Here is a 20334-nt window from a genome sequence, read left to right on the forward strand (position 1 = left end):
AAGCGGCTTGTATACCCTTAGCATATCTCTTCCTCCCGCTGCCTCAGTGATCTGGCTGGCACTGCATCATGAAAACTGCTTCGAGTCAGGGTTCTAATACTGATATTCCACAGTGTTGTCTGAATGTACAGAATGTGATGTTTTGTAAGTGCAGTGCCTCGTTTCTGACATTGAGATGATGTGCTGGCATTTCAGTCTAGGCTGTTCTGGTATTCGCTCATAAGCACTGCTTTCCTGACCTCCCCACCAGCACATAGCTGTTCCTTGTATTAGGGATGACTGCATCAGCAGAAGTCCTTCAGGTTCTCCTGTACGGTCTCTGATGACTGAACTGGATGCAAACATTACAGGTTTTGTTGCATTGCTCACAGTTTAAGATGATCTGGTTGGAGTCAGTTGGTTACAGCACTCAGTGATTTTCTTACAAAAGTAGGAATGGCTTGCTGGGGTATTCAACCTGGCATTGGCTGTAGATTGTTCTTGTAATACTGATTTTTTTTTGTTGTTGTTGTTTTTGTTTGAAGATCTGATATAAAGAGTCCTGCATTTTGAAAATTGTCAGTTATGTTGGATAACTGAATCAAGCCTGGAAAAAAAATTGGGGAAGGGGGGCTTTATATTTTTAATGAAACTTCCCAGTGGAAGTAATATTGATTATCACAAGCACACACTGTAGTGGCAAATGTTAAAGCACTAACTTTTAAGAGCATTATCTAATTTTTATGGAGTGTACATTTGTCTATGCTTTTGTGATGGAGAAAGCAGAGTGGTTAATGAAACCTGCTCTTCGGTCACAGCACTGGGTAGTGATGATTTCATCCTATTTTTTAAGAAGGGTGTCAAATTAATGTAGCAGTTATCTTAATAACAGGTTGCTGTAAGTATTGCAATAATTTGTTTGATTATGAAAGCACCCCTAGTTTATCTATCCCTTCACTGATTTCATAGTTTGTAGCAGTGGTGTTAGGAAAGCTGTTAGATATCTTTCTCAAAAAAAATTCTAACACATGGTATGTATTAAACCGGATTGGGCAGAATGATTGTACCGTTAATCCCTAGACTTAACTCGCATGTTCAGAGGTTGTGATTTGAAACTGCAGCTGACCAATGAAAGGAACTGTACAAGTAAGTTGGTGACAAACATGTAACCTTTTCTGCAGGGTAAAGGTGCTGTTTCCCCATCTTTTTTGTTGGAGTGTAATCAGTTTTTCATCGGTTTGTATCGGATTCTGTATTGCTTTTTTTGTACTATTGTATTTACTTCACATTTTCATGATGCCGAATGGAAAAAATAATAACCTTAAGGACGGCTGCATACTACAGGACTTAAAATAATCAGCGTTGTATACAGTACATAACCATCTCCATGAATGCAGTTAAACAGGATTGCAGACATAATCATAACCATTGGCAATTATTTGATTGTCAGTAGATGTATAGGCTGGCAAAATGTGGCTATATAAAGAGCTAATATCAAAAAGAATGATTAGCCAGGAAAAGAAATAATAACTTGATTTATAAAGCACCTTTTAAAGTAGTAAAACATCCCAAGGCACTTTACAAGAGCATAATCAGACAAAAAAATGACATTTATCCAAAGATTTTAGGGCAGGTGACTAAAAGCTTGGACGAAGAGGTAGGTTTAAGGAGGGTCTTAAAAGAGGAGCGAGAGGTGAGGGGAGGTTTAGGGAAGGAATTCCAGAGCTTGGGGCCCAGAAAGCTGAAAGTACGGTTGCCAATAGTGTAGTGAAGGAAATTAGGACAAGAGATCAGAATTGGAGGAACGCAGAGTTTAGATGGTTGTAGAGCTGAAGGAGGTTGCACAGTTAGGAAAGGGTGAGGCCATAGAGGGATTTGAACAGGAGAATGAGAATTTTAAAATGGAGGCTTTCGGGGACTGGGAACCATTCGGGGACCAGGAGCCAATGTCGATCCTCGAGCACAGGGGTGATGGGTGAATGGGACTTGGTGTGAGTTAGCATATAGGAAGCAGAGTTTGGATGAGCAAAAGTTTATGGAAGGTAGAAGATTGGAGGCTGGCCAGGAGGGCATTAGAATAGTCGAGTCTGGGAGTAACCAATTATGAAGATTTCTGAAGCAGGTGGGCTGTGGCAGAGGCGGGCGATATTAGAGGTGGAAATGAATGGTCTTGGTAATGGAGAGGATATGGGGTCGGAAAGTCAGCTTGCGAAAAGTCTGGTTCAGCCTGAGACAGTGGCCAGGGTGGGGGATGGAATCGGTGACTAGGGAATAGAGTTTGTGGTGAGGGCCGAAGACAATGGCTTCCATTTTCCCAATGTTTAATTGGAGGAAATTGCGGCTGGATAACCATAGGTAACCAAATGGAAAAGAAAATTGTTTTTAATTGCCAAGCAGGTGGACCCCACTCGGCATCACAAGCTGATGAGAAACAGAACCTCTCCAGCACTCGGTTTAAACCCACCAATCAAAATGAAACCTCAAGGGTCAGTTGAAGATTCTCCAGTTAGGATGTCTTATTTGATGAAAAAAAAATACCTGGCCACCCTGATTAAAATTTAGCCTGTTTTAGCAAGGAAAAAAACATAATTCTCTTTGATTGGGCTATCTTTCAGAGCCAACTGACACAACTTTACCCGATTCCAGTGGACTGGCATATGGCTTCTAGTTTAAACAAAAGGAGATCAATGAGATGACCAGGAAGAGTCCAAAGACACTTAAACTTGCAGTCTTAACACACAATGTAGAGGAGTATGGTTAGTTGTGAAACCTGTGATGATCTTGATCTCTGTTAGAATCATAGTCCACAAATCTTGGATCTTAGAGCAGCTTCCAGCTTCTGCACATTGCCTTGGAGGTGACCGCTCCAAGTGCTAACGGTGGAGTTGGATTGTAGAGTAAGTGCGGATGAACAGCTTTAGTTCCTTTTGCAACTACTGTTTGATTACTAACCAAAATCTTCAGCACTGCTGATCAGCTATCTTTCATTGTTTAACTCGCATGTCCATGATCTGCCCAAGTGAGATACCAAGTGCATAGAAAGTTAGATTGCATAAAACCAAACTAAAGTTTCATCATCATAATGCACTAGAAATTTCTTCATTTGGAGATCTTGAGAAAGGCCTCTGGTGTGGAGAAGAAATGTCAGAGCTGAAGATAAATCAACATCTTCAAGGGAGAGTTCCTTCTGTTGAGAAGAGCAAGATCACATATAAGACCCTGCCAAATGATGCCTCTTAAACCCACCAATTAGCACAGGAAGAGGAATTCTTCACAGATTAAAAATAATTATTTAAAATGTAGCGTGAGAAGCAAAAGTGCTGTACCAACATCTGCTACTAAATCCTAAAAGTTTACTGTGCAGCTTTATCTGAATTTATTTTGAGAAATGTCCATAATGCAGTTACTATGAAGATTGAAAGTGAAAATGAGATAGATTAGCAAGTAAGGATTAGGTGACACTAGGTTTGGGTTTCAAAATCTGACAAATTTGCAAGACAAAAAGAAGACTTTGGGTCGGTAAGGAGTGCCACAGTTTTGAGGTGCTGGCAAAAAGTGAGTAACAGAAGATTGTGCAGTGAGTTTTGATTTCAACATGGATATGATGTAAAGAGGAAGAAAGGCACATAGGATGGTGTATTTTGAGCTTGGCAGGATCAAAAGAGGAAAATTCAGAGGCACATTGACTACAGTTGTATTGATAAAGAAAGCGACAGGAAAGATTACAATAGAAAGAAGCTGGGGTGATTGAGGAATTATCTGTTAAGTGACTTATTTTGTCTTGCATCCTGTCTGGGAATGCAGTGCAGCAGAAAAATCTCTGTTTGTTTAAGGGGGCCATATTCTGCCCTTGGAGGAACTTGTGCTTTATAGAGTTAAGAGCTTTAGAGAGAAAAATACATTTTTGATGCAAAAGAGAAACTAACATTTTGGAAGCAATGGGTGAGATGTAGGAATTCCATTTGAGTTCAGAGGAACTAGTTAAGCCGATAGATGAAAAAGGAATGAGCAGAGCTGTCAAAGGTAAGGTGTGAAAGCCGTTGTTTAGACTTGCAAGAGACATGAAGAAATGGTGTATTTTAACAATGGAAAGAAATTAGATTTTCATTATCCCATTGAAGAGAATGGAGATCAACCATTGCAGTTTGAGAGGAATGAAGGCCCTGTGCACTGAGAGCGCATGATCCAATGAAAGTAGATTTGAAAGCATTACCAAAAGAATGAATACGATTGGATGGTAAGTGGAGGAGGTAACTGACGGGAAGAAGGAACAAAGTGGGAGAGAGGAGCCCCTGAGCTAATAACAACTGGGAAAGAGAGAGAACCATTAGCTGTAGCACAAATAGAGAGGAAATAAGAAGATAGTCATGGGGGAGCCATACAACTTGTTTAGAAGATGTTACAGCATCAGGGGTTTTGGAGGTGTCCAAGGCAATGATAGATGATTTGCCAAAGTATTCACAAGCAGAGTTCCAGAGATGGGTAAACGTACCTATAGATCACCTGTAGACTGCCGTGCTGAAAATTATAGTGGTGATGATGGATTAGCCCAAAACTTTTAAGGAAATAGATAATTTGATAAATTTATGACTTGCATATTCACTAACACAAAACTGAACTTTAAAGATAAATTTGAAGCAGCTAGAATTCATACAATGAAGCAACTTCAGCTGACAGCAGCTGTGTGGAAAATTTTGATCATCTGGATATGCAAATTAAGGAAAATTCGATCAACTAGCCAGAAGCAAAAATCTAGTTCTGTGACCGGGTATTTTGACTTTATAAAAGAAGAGTTCCATGCAGTCTGGTTAAAAAGGTATTCAAATTTATAATTGGACAAGTGCAACATCCATGGTGGTGATCATGTTGAGTCAGGGTATGTGCTATATAAAATAAAATACAAACAGGAAGTCTCAGTGGCGTTTAGTATTCATTTTGGGAAAACCAGTTGGCAAAAACAGCTGATTAGGTGAGTGGTTTTTATTGCATTGGAATTGGGTGATTGAAGAGAGAGGAGTCTCTGGTTCTCTGATCTGATAGGTTGTAAGGCCTCTATATTGGAAAATGTGTATGCCATTCAGCCCCTCGACTGCTCAACCATTCAATTAGATTATGACTGACCTGCACCTCCACTCCATTTACCATCCTTTGCTCCATATCCCTTGATACCCTTGCCTAACAAAGATCTATCTATCTTGGGCTTGCAAGCACAATTGTTCTTTCATCCACAGCTTTTAGGGGAAAGAGATCCAGATTTCTACTACCCTTTCTGTGGAAAAATCTCTGCCTGATTTTGCTCCTGAATGGCCCAGCTCTTCATTTTAAGATTGTGTTCCCTTGTTCTTGACTACCCCACCAGTGGAAATAGCTTCTCTGTATCTACCCTGTCAAATCCTTTTAACATTTTAAATACCTCGATCAGATCACCTCGGGGGGAGTACAAGCCACGTTTATGCAACCTGCCCTCATAATTTAACCCTCTAAGCTCTGGTATCATTCTGGTGAATCTGCGCTGTACGCCTTCCAAGGCCAACATATACCTCCTGAGGTGTGATGCACAAAACTGAATGCAGTATTCTAGATGGGGTCTGACTAAGGCTCTATACAGCTGAAGCACAACACCCTCTGCTTTGTTTTCCAGCCCCCCTTGAGTTAAAGACCAACATTCCATTAGCTTTTTTGATTGTTTTCTGTACCTGTCTACTAGCTTGTAATGATTTGTGAACTCCAAAATATCTTTGGTCCTCTACAGTTTAGAAAATATTTAATTCCAAAGTGGGTGGCCTCACACTTGCCCACATTGAACACCATTTGCCATAGTTTTGCCCACTCACTTAATCTGTCTCTGTCCCGTTATAACTTTCTGCTCCCATCTATACTGCTTACTGTCCCTCATAACGTCGTACTATCTGCAAACTTGAATATACAACACTCTATTCCATCATTCAAGTCATTAATATATGTGGTGAAAAGTTGAGGCCCCATATAACACTACTACAAATCATGGATGGAAGGCTTTTAATATAAACCGATGAATCTCAATAGTTTAATCAGACAGGCTTCTCCTTCATGTTCAGAATTACTTGCTACTGTGTTGTGGAGAAATCCAGCAGTAACCCTGTGTCTGATGGACAATGGGGCTGCTTTATTCTAGCACATTTTGGATACTGCGTAGTGATGTCATGACGCTCAGACGACTCTTACGACATAAGTTTATGTAGAATTTGGACTTTTCAAGAAAATTGAATAAGGATTGCAGCTCAAGTTGAATTCCCTTGATCAGTGACAGAGTAATTGATTTTCTGCATGCGTTGCAGATATGCTTTGGTTGAAGGTTCTTCAAAATAATGCGTAAAACATTGGTTTTCCGAATCCCTAGTTATGGCACACCATGCTTATTCTCAATGTGTTGTACTAAAGGAAGGGTACAAGAGTCAACAGTGAAAAGAAAATATTCTGCATCCAATACTGAACAGGCACTATATCGAGGAATACTGTTCACGAAAACACTGACACAATGACTGTGTAGGAACCCGCACGACGTAATTATAATATACGTTAGCTGGAATGTACAAAGCGTAAAATTTATGTGTGGTATTTATTGAAATAATCTCAAGTTGCAGCATGCCAAGTTTTTCCACAGTAGCTTTACAGAATTATGCTGTTCCACAAATTTAGAAAGATACATGTGGGTGGAAAGAGGAGGGAGGTGGTGAAGGAACTTGATTGTGTTGCATTTTTATATAGGAGAGTCCTGAACTCTGAGAATGCTTTGAAATCTACATTAAAGCTGAATAGGAATCTCTATTGGCAGAACTGAAATGGGGAAATGTTAGTATTGTTGAGCCAACAAAATGGAAAAGGAGGGGAAATCGGTGTTTGGTGTAAGATGGGGGTGTGCTAGCTGTTGTCCTGGTAAGCTGCATAGGTATACACCATGGAGTCTTGGGGGCCACATAAAATTTAAATGAATGTTCCGATTAATTTGCATACATCTCAAGTTACTAATACTGATGCATCTTGGCATTCTGATTTAGGATTCAACCACCAATGATTCAACTGCACTAAAAGCAACCCGTTTCAAATCACACAGCCCACCAAATTCAAACAAACCAGCATATACGAAATATTAGAGTAAATAGAACTGAGTTGTCTGGGATTTGAAAGCCAGAATGCCAGTGCTTGAGGGCTGAATTTTGGACACCCTGATCTGAGACTGTTGGGAATTAGGACAATAAAAAAAATTAGGAGCTGCACATAGTCTATAGATCATTATGTGTATGACACCGTCAAGCCAATCCAGGAGATCGACGGAGATGTTTTGATGGGTGACCATGCTTCTGGTTTACTGCTGATGAGCATGCAGGCACATTTGTTGTACTCTATTGCAATTTGGGACATCTAAGAGAACAGTGAAACTGCAAGAGTAGGAGTGAAGGAGAACTGGGTAGCGTACTTTCCTTTGATCTCTGCGACTTCTATTCAAATCCAGCCCATTCCATTGGCATGTCTCCTGTCAGTTCTAAATCTTTTGTGAAATGAGTTTGGGACAGCCTCTGTCATGTTCCATTGCACAACACTTCCCACAGTTAGCAATGAACTGGTCATTTCAATCAGATGCTACATTGGGTTCAAATCCACAAGATTGTATGGTGACCAGTTCCTGGTGATCACAAATTGATTGGAAATCTCCAACTCAACACTTTTTCATGGTGTAGGAAATGGAAATGTCACATTGGTGCAGTCGGACATGGGGCTAAGGTATATTGCTGGGCCATGTAGACCATAGAGCATCTTAGCCTTTTGTACAACTGATTTTATTGGTACATCCAAGATTGAGTAGGTATGTACCACCGCTGCTCAGCAGCACCATGTCACATTAACTATATTGACCCAAAATTGCTCAAGTTCGAACTTTTTTTTTGTTAGTGGGAAAAGAAGGCAGAGCGGGAGGCAGTTTTCTTTACTGATTGATGTGGTAATGTCATCCAGTGCTCAAACTTGATGGCATATTCCAGAGGAGAATTCCCCCATTGTGTTTCTGCTCATACTGATTTGAGGATTTGCTCTCAAACCAAGGCTAAATTGAGTTTCGGCCTGTGGAATCATTGAACAGATGAACATTGGACTAGGACAAATTAGCTCTATAATCTCATGTCTGTTTGCCACATTAAATGGGATATTAATCAAGTGTAGCAGTATTTAGCTGCCGAGTAGTTAAGAATCCCCCATCATACTTATTTGCATGAGTAAACCCTTGATTGACGAGCGGCGGTATTTGATCTGTCTCAGAGTGTTCGATTGAGGTTTTCTTTGTAGTTGGACCTTTTGTTGTGTTCTGATTCCAAAAACTGACGACTTTGATGCTACGTATCTTAACCACTCTTGATGACTTCTCCATATTTCATTTGTAGAAACATAACGTAAGAGAGTTTATATCTGTGCTCCATAAATTCTAGGTTGTTTGAGTGTTTGGGGTTACATAAATACTGCTGGACATTTTTGGTATGGTATCTTGGACTTTCATCAGCTCCTTTATCCTATGTACAAGTGAAATAGAGGATGATGACGAGTGGGATAACCAGTTAACTTCACCAGTAAAGAAAACCTAACAATTCGTTATTTGTAAGTTGAGGTCATCCTGATGGGTGGTTTTAGCAGAATGATTTTTCTGTTTCCATTGTGTTTTTTTTTAATAGAAAATGTGTGTGATAATTTGGTTTAAATTAAATTTGTTTTAGTTGGGACTGCAAGCATAGAGGGAACTTTAATATTTCCCATTATGTTTTTACATAGTAAATAGAACTGGGTTGTCTGGGATTTGAAAGCCAGAATGCCAGTGCTTGAGGGCTGAATTTTGGACACCCTGATCTGAGACTGTTGGGAATTAGGACAATAAAAAAATTAGGAGCTGCACATAGTCTATAGATCATTATGTGTATGACGCCGTCAAGCCAATCCAGGAGATCTACGGAGATGTTTTGATGGGTGCCCATGCTTCTGGTTTACTGCTGATGAGCATGCAGGCACATTTGTTGTACTCTACATAGTATTTATAGCACAGAGAAACAGGCCATTTAGCCCAACAGGTCCATGCTGGTGTTTATGCTCCACACGAGCTTCCTCCCACCCTACTTCATCTAACCCCATCGACATATCCTATTCATTTCTCCCTCATGCTTATCTAGCTTCCCCTTAAATGCATCTATGCTAGGAAGGCAGCTTATTATCTGAATGGCAATAGATTGGGAGAAGGGGTAGTGCAACGAGACCTGGGTGTCTTTGTGCACCAGTCACTGAAGGTAAGCCGCAGGTGCAGCAGGCGGTTAAGAAGGCAAATGGTATGTTGGCCTTCATAGCGAGAGGATTCGAGTACAGGAGCAAGGATGTTTTGCTGCAGTTGTACAGGGCCTTGGTGAGACCACACCTTGAGTATTGTGTGCAGTTTTGGTCGCCTTATCTGAGAAAGGATGTTCTTGCCATGGAGGGAGTGCAGCGAAGATTCACCAGACTGATACCTGGGATGGCAGGAATGACGTATGAGGAGAGATTGGGTCGATTGGGCTTATACTCGCTAGAGTTTAGAAGAATGAGAGGGGATCTCATTGAAACTTATAAAATTCTAACAGGACTAGACAGACTAGATGCAGGAAGGATGTTCCCAATGGCAGGGGAGTCCAGAACCAGGGGTCACAGTCTAAAGATGAGGGGTAAGCCATTTAGGACAGAGATGAGGAGGAATTTCTTCACCCAGAGAGTGGTGAACCTGTGGAATTCTCCACCACAGAAGGCAGTTGAGGCCAATTCATTAAATATATTCAAGAAGGAGTTAGATATATTTCTTAAGGCTAAAGGGATCAAGGGATATGGGGAGAAAGCAGGGACAGGGTACTGAATTTGGATGATCAGCCATGATCTCATTAAATGGCACAGCAGGCTTGAGGGGCCGAATGGCCTACTCCTGCTCCTATCTTCTATGTTTCTCAACCACTCCATGTGGTAGCGAGTTCCACCTTCTAACCACTCTCTCTGGGTAAAGAAGTTTCTCCTGAATTGCCTATTGGATTTATCAGTGACTATCTTATTTTTATGGCCCCTAGTTCTGGGGTCTCCCATACATTGTTCATTTGATATGAAAGTGCTGTCTTTATTCTGAAAAGGTTAAGGCCTATCATTATCTAGGAGGACAACTGAAGAATCAAACCCGATCCAGCAGCAAGCGAGGGAATGGCCTTGGTCGCTTTATGTCAGTAAAGGGAACTGAAAACTCACCATGATATACAAAGACATCAAAAATTGGCCTTTGATCCTCAATTGCACTGCAGTAGAAAATATCCCAGCTTATTTGCAGCTTCTGCACATTGGTTGTACAGAATGTTTTAAAAACTTCCTTTAGATTGCAGGCCCAACTTTGTACTGAGCGCACTCCTACCTTAAAGCGCAAGGTGACCTTACAGGTTAGTATCATTGGAAACAGGCTCTTATAGCCACTTTCATTATGTGAAGGATGCATGCTGTATAAATGAAACATCCAAAGGCACTTTACGGGGGGGGGGATGGGAAGTGAGCGGCACAATGAGTGTAGTTAGGGCCAGCTGGTTAAAGGCACGCTAGAATAGGTTAGTCTTGAGGAGGCTTTTCAAGCTGGGGAGAGGGAAGGCAAAAACATTTAGGCCAGAGAATTCCGTAACACAAGGGAACCAATGGTGGAGTGGGTGTGGGGACACACAGAATTTCAGAGGTGAGGTGCAGGGTTGGAGGAAGGATGGAGTAGGGCCATCAATTTGAAGACAAAGGTGAGGATTTTGAAGCCAATTTACTGGGGGGTATTTAGCCGTTAAAGGGTGGGAAGCATAGGTTTAGTGGGTGTGCGGGATAGGAAGCAGGACAAGGGCTTCTCGCTTGCCTGCAGGATTCGGTCCTATACAATCAGTGGTAAGTAAACAAAGAAAGATTTGCATGAACTGCCTTTCCTCTGATCATCCACTGACTTGAAAAATCTCCTAAACAGGGATGCAATATTAAATTCAAAAGTATAGTAGATTTATGGGCCAAGGAGACCAGAGGAGAAAATATAGATGAGGGTATTATAACATCAGAAAAGGCAATTAGCATTCTACATTCTGCATCCTCCACACATTGTAGGAGCATATATGTGTCACCAAAAATACACACATCAGTTGCAGCTCAGTTGGTTGCACTCTTGCCTCTGTGTCAGAAGGTTGTGGGTTCAAGTCCCACTCCAGAGACTTAAGCACATAAAGCTAGGCTGACACTCCAGTGCAGTACTGAGGGAGTGCTGTACTGTTGGAGGTGCTGTCTTTCTGATGAGATATTTAATTTATGCCCCGTCTGCCCTCTCGGGTGGACGTAAAAGATCCCATGGCACTATTTTGAATAAGAGCAGGGTTATCCCCAGTGTCCTGGCCAATATTTATCCCTCAATCAACGTCATTAAAACAGATTATCTGGTCATTATCACATCGTGAGAGCTTGGCTGCCACTTTTCCTACATTACAACCATGACTACACTTTAAAAGCATTTCATTGGCTGTAAAGTGCTTTGGGATGTTCGGTGGTCGTGAAAGGCGCTATATAAATGCAAGTCTTTTTCTTTTCAAATAAAGCAGACAAAATTGAAGCTTTACATGCAGCACAGTGTGTGTGCCCAAACTGGGTTATGGTTGTATAGTACACCCTTCTGCACTGACCCATGGTATATATTGCCTAGTTTGAAAACAGATGAAGTGCCCCAACACCTGCTAAAGGCTTTAAATATTATGCAAAATGCAACAATTCATCCATGATTGCTGAAGCTCATGATCCTTTTACAAAATGCTTGTCCCCTAAATATGTTACCGCAAATTTGCATCTAGTTCAGGAAACGCCCTGTAAGGAACAGCTGCACAGTGTTTCCTGCATTAATTAGAACAAGACAGACAAGCACAATATAAGCCTAAGAAATGTTGCTATGTCAAGTTGGATGTTGCAGAAAACTCATTGGACCCTATTGTAGCCATCAGTGCCAAAGATTCATTGGCACTGACTGGCATCTGAGACATCGCTGATACTGCGTTCTGTGCAAGTCAAGAGCATAGTAAACTTGATCCACTCAAGCAGGCAATTACCAATCTAGTAACTTCCTTCAGATAGGTGCCACTTGGCTTGGGAACCCCAACACTGCTAAGAGCTGCATTACTGAAGCAACTTGAGTGCTGGTTGGCAGCAGGTAGACTTGGGATTACCTTTACTTATGGATAGTCAAAACAAACCATAAATATCCCTCTGAGGGACGTTTGGAGACCTCCCACATAATAAATCAAGAAAGTATCCCGAATCGCTCGCCTTTACATCCAGTCCTCCAGTTTGGGGGATGGGTAATCCTAATCTCTGCACTGGTATAGTCATTTACATTGGGAGCTGTCCCTTTTGAGTCATCGTCTGATGAGAAGGATTTGAGGAAACATGGGTGAATTTGCTGCCCTTCCCTGGACAGTGTGCTATGTAATCAACGACCATATGGACCATGTTGACGAGGCTCTGGACCCTTCTAAGCAAATTATCAATGTCCAGCCTGAAAATAGACCTAGTATACAGGGTCCACAGAGACTAAGTGAAATGGTTGTACTTCAAATTCTCTTTTGGTGTAAGAAATGTATAATACAAGAGATAAGCCCCTCCACTCCACCTGGAAAGGAAGAAAAACAAACTTGCATTTTATATAGTGCCTGATCATATCTCTGCTATGGCTCGAAGTGAAGTGATGTGACTGACTTGGGTAAGGATAGTACCAACTGAGTCAAGCTGACGCAGCAACTGGGAATCCAAGTCAATGGATGCACTTGACCAATTAATTTGCCAACAAGGATCTAATTAGGTTAGGATGGAATGCTACCAGGCCCACTAGGCAGGGGTTGTTCACCAAAGGACCATACAGCTTTAGGCATTGTTAAAATAGGCAGTATTCCATGTCTTACAGTGAAGCACCCCGGGAAAGGTTAGGCTTATTCCACCTTTTTCATGGCTGCCTCCCGAGCCACTTTACAGAGTTTCAATTGGTAGTATATGCAAAGCTACCACATTGAGCAATTTTCACGTTTACTAAATGTTACTGTGTAAATTTAACTGCAGCACATCAGCGCCTTTGACCGATTGGTCCTGATAAGTGGTGCTCCTAAGCAATCCTCTCTTAAATCTGTAATACTTGGGTGTGTTCCTACAGTGCGTAGAAGACACTGAATGAGGTATAAAGATAGATGTGTTCTCCACATACTACAAACCTACCCGTCTGTTATTACAGACCTTGCAGAGATGGGGTTTTTCAGGAGGGGTGGAGCATTTGTGTTAAGTTTCAGGTCAAACTATTTTGGTGCAATAGTGGACGCCCTTGCTATTAATACAAGGCAGGATTGGGAGATCCTGTGCGGCACTTCCTACCTGCAATGTCATGACATTTTTATTTATATGCTCCTAATTTGTCAAGGTAGGTTATTCAAGGAAGATGCATAATATTTGAAAAATGAAGATCGTACAAGGTACGGCATCCATTTTTGTTTTGTCAATTTTACCTGCTTTTTAGACCTCTGTCTCCTGAAGACATTGACTTCTGCAAGGGTATGATTCCACAGGTGCAGTCTCCTTCAGTGCTCATTCTTCATCTGGTTAGTCCAGACAGTGAATGTCAGCAGACAGTTCAACATCAAAGCTGAGCCTGGTTCTGTTCTTACCAGCTGTTCGCACATGCGCTTACCGGTAGGTTCACTGGATGAGCGATCATGAGCAGAAACTGTGGCTGATTTTCCCCTCTCCAGCCCAGGGGCCCTGCAACCAGCTGCAACACCCCAGCTGAGATCAACTAACTCAGCATAGACTGCAAATTGAACCTGGTCCTTTTGCATGAGCATATTTTTAAAGCGAACCGGTTCATCATTTTTAATCTCTTCCTTTTTTTAGTCAAGTACTTTGGCCCAAGTATAAGCAAATCTTAAATCGGACATTCAATGGGTAAAATGTGTTTCGGCTTCAAATAGCAAAAAAAATTATGTCTGACACATTTCATGATCATTTTGATTATGGATGCTGCTATAATTTTTATTCAACTTGATTTTGTCTTGCTGTTTATAATCTGTATGGAAAAAATAGATTTTTTTTGTCATGAATAATAAAAAAAAAGAAGTTTTTTAAAAGCATATATTCCTTTTTAAAGCTCTAGGTGTTAGAGGTGTTTTGATAAAAATAGATTGATATTCGTGAGCAGTCAAGTCTGCACTGATTTCTGGTTGACCCACTGACCGGGGTATGAATTGCCTTCACTTCTATTCTGCAGGGTAGGACACATAACAATGTCTGTCGTAGTTTAGGTAAAATTGCTTTTTTAATGAAGTGTTCCCTACTGATATAATCTTTTACAGAGGGATGAATCTATAGGCCAATGGGAATAGAATGTTCGCATTATACCGACCTGTTAACACGTCATGTTTTCAGCTAGCAATTTGCTGACATGATGCGTTTCCAGTGACTGAACTCAACTGCCAATATGAAGAAAAAGGAATAAAACACCGTACGGGAGAGCCTTTCGCCTAATCTAGCATTCTTTTGCGTCTTATGCTCTTTTATTTTAAAAAAATCTTTAGGATTTTCTCTTCTGTATTTTCCTCTGATAACCATAATATTACAATTCAGAGCCTGTCGCACTCAACATTGTGTCCCTTTATGCCAATTCATTTCAGAGATGGTTAGTAATATTTTAATTAAGTATTCCATTTGGAACAGCAGTAATGAGTTGGCACGCTGCAAAGTCACAGAAGCAGAATGAATTGCTGCCCTTGGTTAGCACACTAACATGTATATATTCTATTGATTACAATTCAAGCAGAGCAATGACAACTGTTAATCAATGCCAGGGCAGTAGATTCATATCTTTAAATAGAAGTGTCAAAGAATGCTGCAGAACTTTATTAATCTTACAAGCAAACAATGCACAAGTCAATTTAGGTGGAAAGAAATCAACTGGAATTTGCAACTTTTACCTCTTAGCCATTTTTCTGTTCCAATGTGGAAAAGATTGTTGGAATTTGACTTTTAACCATTTTCTCATTCAAATGGTTGACTAGATTCCATGATTGGACATGCATCCTTTTTATGACCTGAATGATGTATTTTGCTTTCTCCCATTGCAGAGATAACATAAAAAAGGTCTAACAATTACACCTGACTATGGTAAATTGCAGACAGGAATATACATGGGGTTCCCAACATATCTTCAGTCTATTGGATAGTGCATTACACAATGAATCAGATTTTATAGGCTAAAATCACCTATTTATGTACACTTAATATACAGAAGTGAAGATATTAGACATTTAAAATGTAAACAGTATTTTGAAGTACATAGTATCTGTTCGAGCTCAATGCTGTCTGGGTTCTTTCTTGCAGTCTCTTGGAACAGTTTTGAGCCATATGTCTCAGAGGGAATTTAAAAAAATGTTTAAGTCAAACACTCGGAGTCCTTAAGTCTGAACAATCGTCAGAAATCCAATAAGAACAATGGAACCACAGAAAGACCTCGACTTTTATCCCCCTTAATTATTGTGTAGGTCAAAGTAACAATGCTACTTTGTCAATAGTACACATTTTCTTAATATTTCTTGAAGATCAATCCACAAGATCATGAAGACCACTCCATGAAATGCTCATGAGGTAAATAGAGATTGCCCGGAATTTTATCTGGCTCAACACTTCAGTATCTGTGGCCAAAGAGCTCTTGCTGATACACTCCCTACTCAGCTCATAATCTATGATGCACAATCCATGCCGAGGTCCAAGTAGCTGTGAATCAGACAGTGCAGCCATTTAGATTTAAGAAAGCAAGTGGAATACATCTAAAATGTAGGTTGCCAGACCTTGTAAGCATATAGACAAAGTTCTTGTACTTGTTGCTCCCTTCTCCTACTCTCTCATGGTCTGTCACAGAACATCAACTGATCTGGACCACGAGAGCATCCTGTACATTTTTTTAATACTTAAAAACTTTTTTACCCACAATCCATACCCATATCCAAATGAATGGCTTTGTAGCAGTTGCTGCTACCTACAGCATTTTATGTCAATTCAACATGTGGTACTCCTGAACAATGTTAATTAACCCAACTTCTGAACCTCATTCTAGCACTTCCTCCAATGCCTCTGCTTTGAGCTTGCAAGCACTTTGAATCAAAAGCAAGTGTATCCTGGGATGCCACAAACTCTTTATTTTTTCCTATATATAAAGCTTGCCTATCTGGATAGAAACATTTGGTTATGGTGGCCTTCAGTACATCAGTTTTAGGGTGATGGTCTTTGTAAGTTATGATTACAAACTGAGGTAAGTCCAGCATGGGCCAAGCATGAATTTACTATACAAGGTCTTCTGCCTCCATGTGTTTGTGGTCTGTTATTATGGTGAAGAGAATAATTTCAACCACTTCTTCAGAAATCCTTCAGAAATTCAATCATTGAGTAACTGTTCCACCTGTAATGTATAGAAACCATGCAGTTGTTTCTTCAAAGGTGCCATTACATATAAAGTAGATTTTTTTTGACTACAATCTAAAGTAGATATTGTAATACATATTCTGTTAAAACGTAATGATAATTACAGTAGTTTCAGTATTGGTTTGCTTGAGCATGGGGTTCTATGCTAATTGGGTGTTTGTGGACAAATAGTGAGCTGTCACCATTTTGTCACTATAAAGGAGATATACTCAACCCGTGTGTGGAATCCGAGAGCCATTCCATCATCTTGGCCCTTCAAAGAGCCTAATAGAAAATAGCAGCACACGGTAAAGTAAAATGGAGAGCCATATTTGTAGGTTGTGTGTCTTTGTTTGAACACTGCTCCCATTACCAGGGACCATAGTGTGCTATCTCTACACTTTTCTTCAATCAGTACAATGACTGGTGCATGGTATATTGACACTGCCCTCTACAGTGTGTGAACTGTCTGATCTTACAAATGATGCCATACTCTGACCGTTGTAAAATTGGGCAATGGTGTTGGAACCTCCTAGGTCAGCAGACCTGTCCCACTGACCCTTTTTCACCTAGTAAATGTGCTGTACTGCACCATGAGAAATGCAAATAGTTCATAAGTTGGTACAAGACTGATATATTGCTGCAATATCACTGCTTTTCTGGTAATGAAAGTTGCTGTACTCATGCACATCATTTCTCCTCTATTTAAAGTAAAATGATTTTCACATTAAACAAAAATTGTTCTGTTCAGAGCTTCTTTATACGTGAGAGAACTTATTCATTAAAAAAAAAACTAGATTCTGAAAGAATTTTGTACGTTTACATTTCCAACTAATGCAGAACACTGTTTTTGTTGATGGTGCCTTGTTCACAAGGTTAGGTCAAGGTCTATCACATTGTGTTTTTCTTGCTGGAACACTATTATGATAACTGACATGAGTAAATGCTCTACTTATTTTTTAAATTATCAATGCAGCACAGAAACATCCAGCATCTTCACCACTAGTTCATTTATGTACAAATACTTAGAAGATGTAATGTGTGTACACTGATTACAGTACCTGCAAATTATCACATTCTTTGTTTAGGTTGTAGTCACCCTCTTGTTTTCTTATTGGTTTCAAGACTCAATTAGATGCATTGCTGGAGAGAAGACTTTGAAGGATATGAGAAGACGGGTAGGTGGGGTTGCTGAATGAAAAAGGGATAAGCTTATTGCATCTATTAGTCTTTTCTTCAAGATATGAAAAGTCTTCCTTATAACACACCCCTCCTGTAAATGTCACACTTCCTACTTGTCCTTCTTGGTCGTTGTACCGTCCTCCCTACGTGTATGTGTCTGTACGCAGTTAGACAGCCAGCCAAACTCCTTTCAATAACGACATGGGAGTCAGGATGTAACGTCCAAGCTCCGGTGTTTAATGATGCCACACTTGCATGAGGTCAATGAAACAATACAAATCAGTTGTATTGGGTTGGAGTAAAACTGAGAAAGAAAAAAGAAATGCACCTTGTTACATATATGAGATATAACTAACATCTAAACATGAATATGTAATGAAACCATTCAACTCGCAGGCAATGCTTTCGAAGGCGTAACAATGTAAGATTACAGCAGATTAATTTGCAGCACACTTCATGCTGATGTGACCTCTTTGTTTGCTTATCACTATACTACTTCCTGTTCCTGTTGCGTGACCCTACTGGCCATTACCATCTACTGCCACCTACTGGCGGCAACAAAACGTAACCCCTGCAATTATAAGGCAGAACAGTCGTAGATGGATAAATGTCACACTTCCTACTCGTCCTCCTTGGTCGTAGATAGATAAAAGCAGTTAGGCCATAGGAACATCATCACCTACAGGTTCCCCTCCAAGTTACACGCCATCTTGATTTGGGCATCTACTGCCGTTCCTTTATTATTGCTGGCTCAAAATCCTGTAATTCCATATCTAACACCATTGTGGAAGCACCATCAGCACATGGAGTGCAGCGTTTAAGGGGAATGCACACCACCATCTTCTCGGGGCCACAAGTGGTGCGCATTTAATTTAAAAAAAATTGAGGCTTTGCCAGTATTGCCCACACCCTGAGAGAAAAATATACAGAAAACTTTCCTGCCTTACACTCTGTGACACTTAGTGAGAACACAGTTATTAAACAGCATATCTTCTGACTCACTGTGAGCAACACTATGGGTAGTCTGTTCGTATATCCGTCTTTCGGATGAGACGTTAAACCGAGGCCCCGTCTGCTCTCTCAGATGGATGTAAAAAATCCCATGGCACTATTTCGAAGAAGAGCCGCGGGAGTTATCCCCGGCGTCCTGGCCAATATTTATCCCTCAACCAACATAACAAAAACAGATTATCTGGTCATTAGCACATTGCTGTTTGTGGGACCTTGCTGTGTGCAAATTGGCTGCCGCATTTCCCACATTACAACAGTGACTCCACTTCAAAAGTACTTCATTGGTTGTAAAGTGCTTTGAGACGTCTGGTGGTCGTGAAAGGCACTATATAAATGCAAGTCTGTCTTTTTATATTCCTAAAATTCTTATGTTCTCGTGTTCAGACTGCCTCATGAAAATAAATTTACTATCTTCACATCCATGTGTACACATAGTAAAAACGATTTACCATGGGGTGTATCTGCATGGCTGAAAGGGTCAGGTGGCATTCATAAGCCATTCAAGCTTTGCTTTCTTGGCTTATAAATTTCATTTGATCCCAGAAAAGCATTGCTGATTAAAGCTGCTTTTCTAATGGGGTTTTCGTTGTACCCCCTGTGGGCATGGCTAACAACTTGCTGGATGCACTAAAGCAGGAAGACACTTTAACAGAGTCATCCCTTGCGAATCTGGCGTGCTTACTCTGGGTTCATGCCAGCTGTATAAGACTTGTGTGTTGGGAGCTGCAGCATGAGTACTCCACAAAACCCAGTATAAAAGTAGCTTGCCATATTTAGAGATTCTAATTCAAGTGATATGTCACATGACTTGCACGAGGGTTATTGCACACGTTTGCCACTTGATATCAAATTGGTGTCTTTTATTCACACTCGTGTGGATTTAAAAAGTGTTTTAAAAGTTAGCACTTGCTTTAACATCTCCTTAAAGTGTAATTTTTAACCAGAAGGAATAAAATGCATCTTTTTTGTATAATTGAGAAAATGATCATTTGCATTGAAAAATGCTAAGAGGTTGGAAAAAAACCAGTAGCGTGAAAACAGAAAATTAATAAATGATCGAAGATAGAGGCATAAACACAATAATGTTACTTGAAGGCTAGCACATTGCCTTGTGAAGTAATTTGCCCAGCCGAGTTGGCAAGTGGATATTTTCATCTCTGGTACATATAGAATCCCTGCCTTCTGTACAAGTGCATAAATTGATATTAAACTGTAAATGAGAACTTGAACTTGCCAACCTCTGCAAAAATAATAATTCCTATCCGCATATCCATCAATAAAAATTAATATATTTGATTTAAATATTTTTTGTGAACTACAGGGAAAAAGTATGGAAAAATTGGAAAATCATTTATTTTGATACACCATTCAACAGTGAAAATAGGATTAAAGTCACCAACCATACTATTGATTTTGACGATCAAGTTAATTGATTAAGTATTGAGATTGCATCAATTGCAGGGCTGAAAGGATGAGGGTTGAGCTCAAGGTGGGAAGAGGGTGTTGAGACTAAATGGTTGACTTGATTATCTTGTGGCTTGAGATGATCTTGTGATTAAATAAAGCCTAAAGGTATGCAGTTGGAAGTGCTGAGAGTCAGGAATGTAAGGCTAAGAATCCAGAAAGGGAAGGTGACATTTGTTTTAAATA

The 20334-nt window shown here is 40.3% G+C and overlaps 1 protein-coding gene across 1 annotated transcript in view; it reads left to right on the top strand.

Annotated features, from left to right (window-relative positions):
• LOC147100711 (calmodulin-binding transcription activator 1-like) overlaps positions 1–20334 on the top strand; it is a 744706-nt gene that overhangs the window by 36626 nt on the left and 687746 nt on the right. The window lies entirely within an intron of this gene.

This window comes from Somniosus microcephalus, chromosome 25 (assembly GCF_052327205.1).
Source record: "Somniosus microcephalus isolate GS21.2 chromosome 25, FLI_Smic_1.0, whole genome shotgun sequence".
Lineage (NCBI taxonomy): Eukaryota > Metazoa > Chordata > Chondrichthyes > Squaliformes > Somniosidae > Somniosus > Somniosus microcephalus.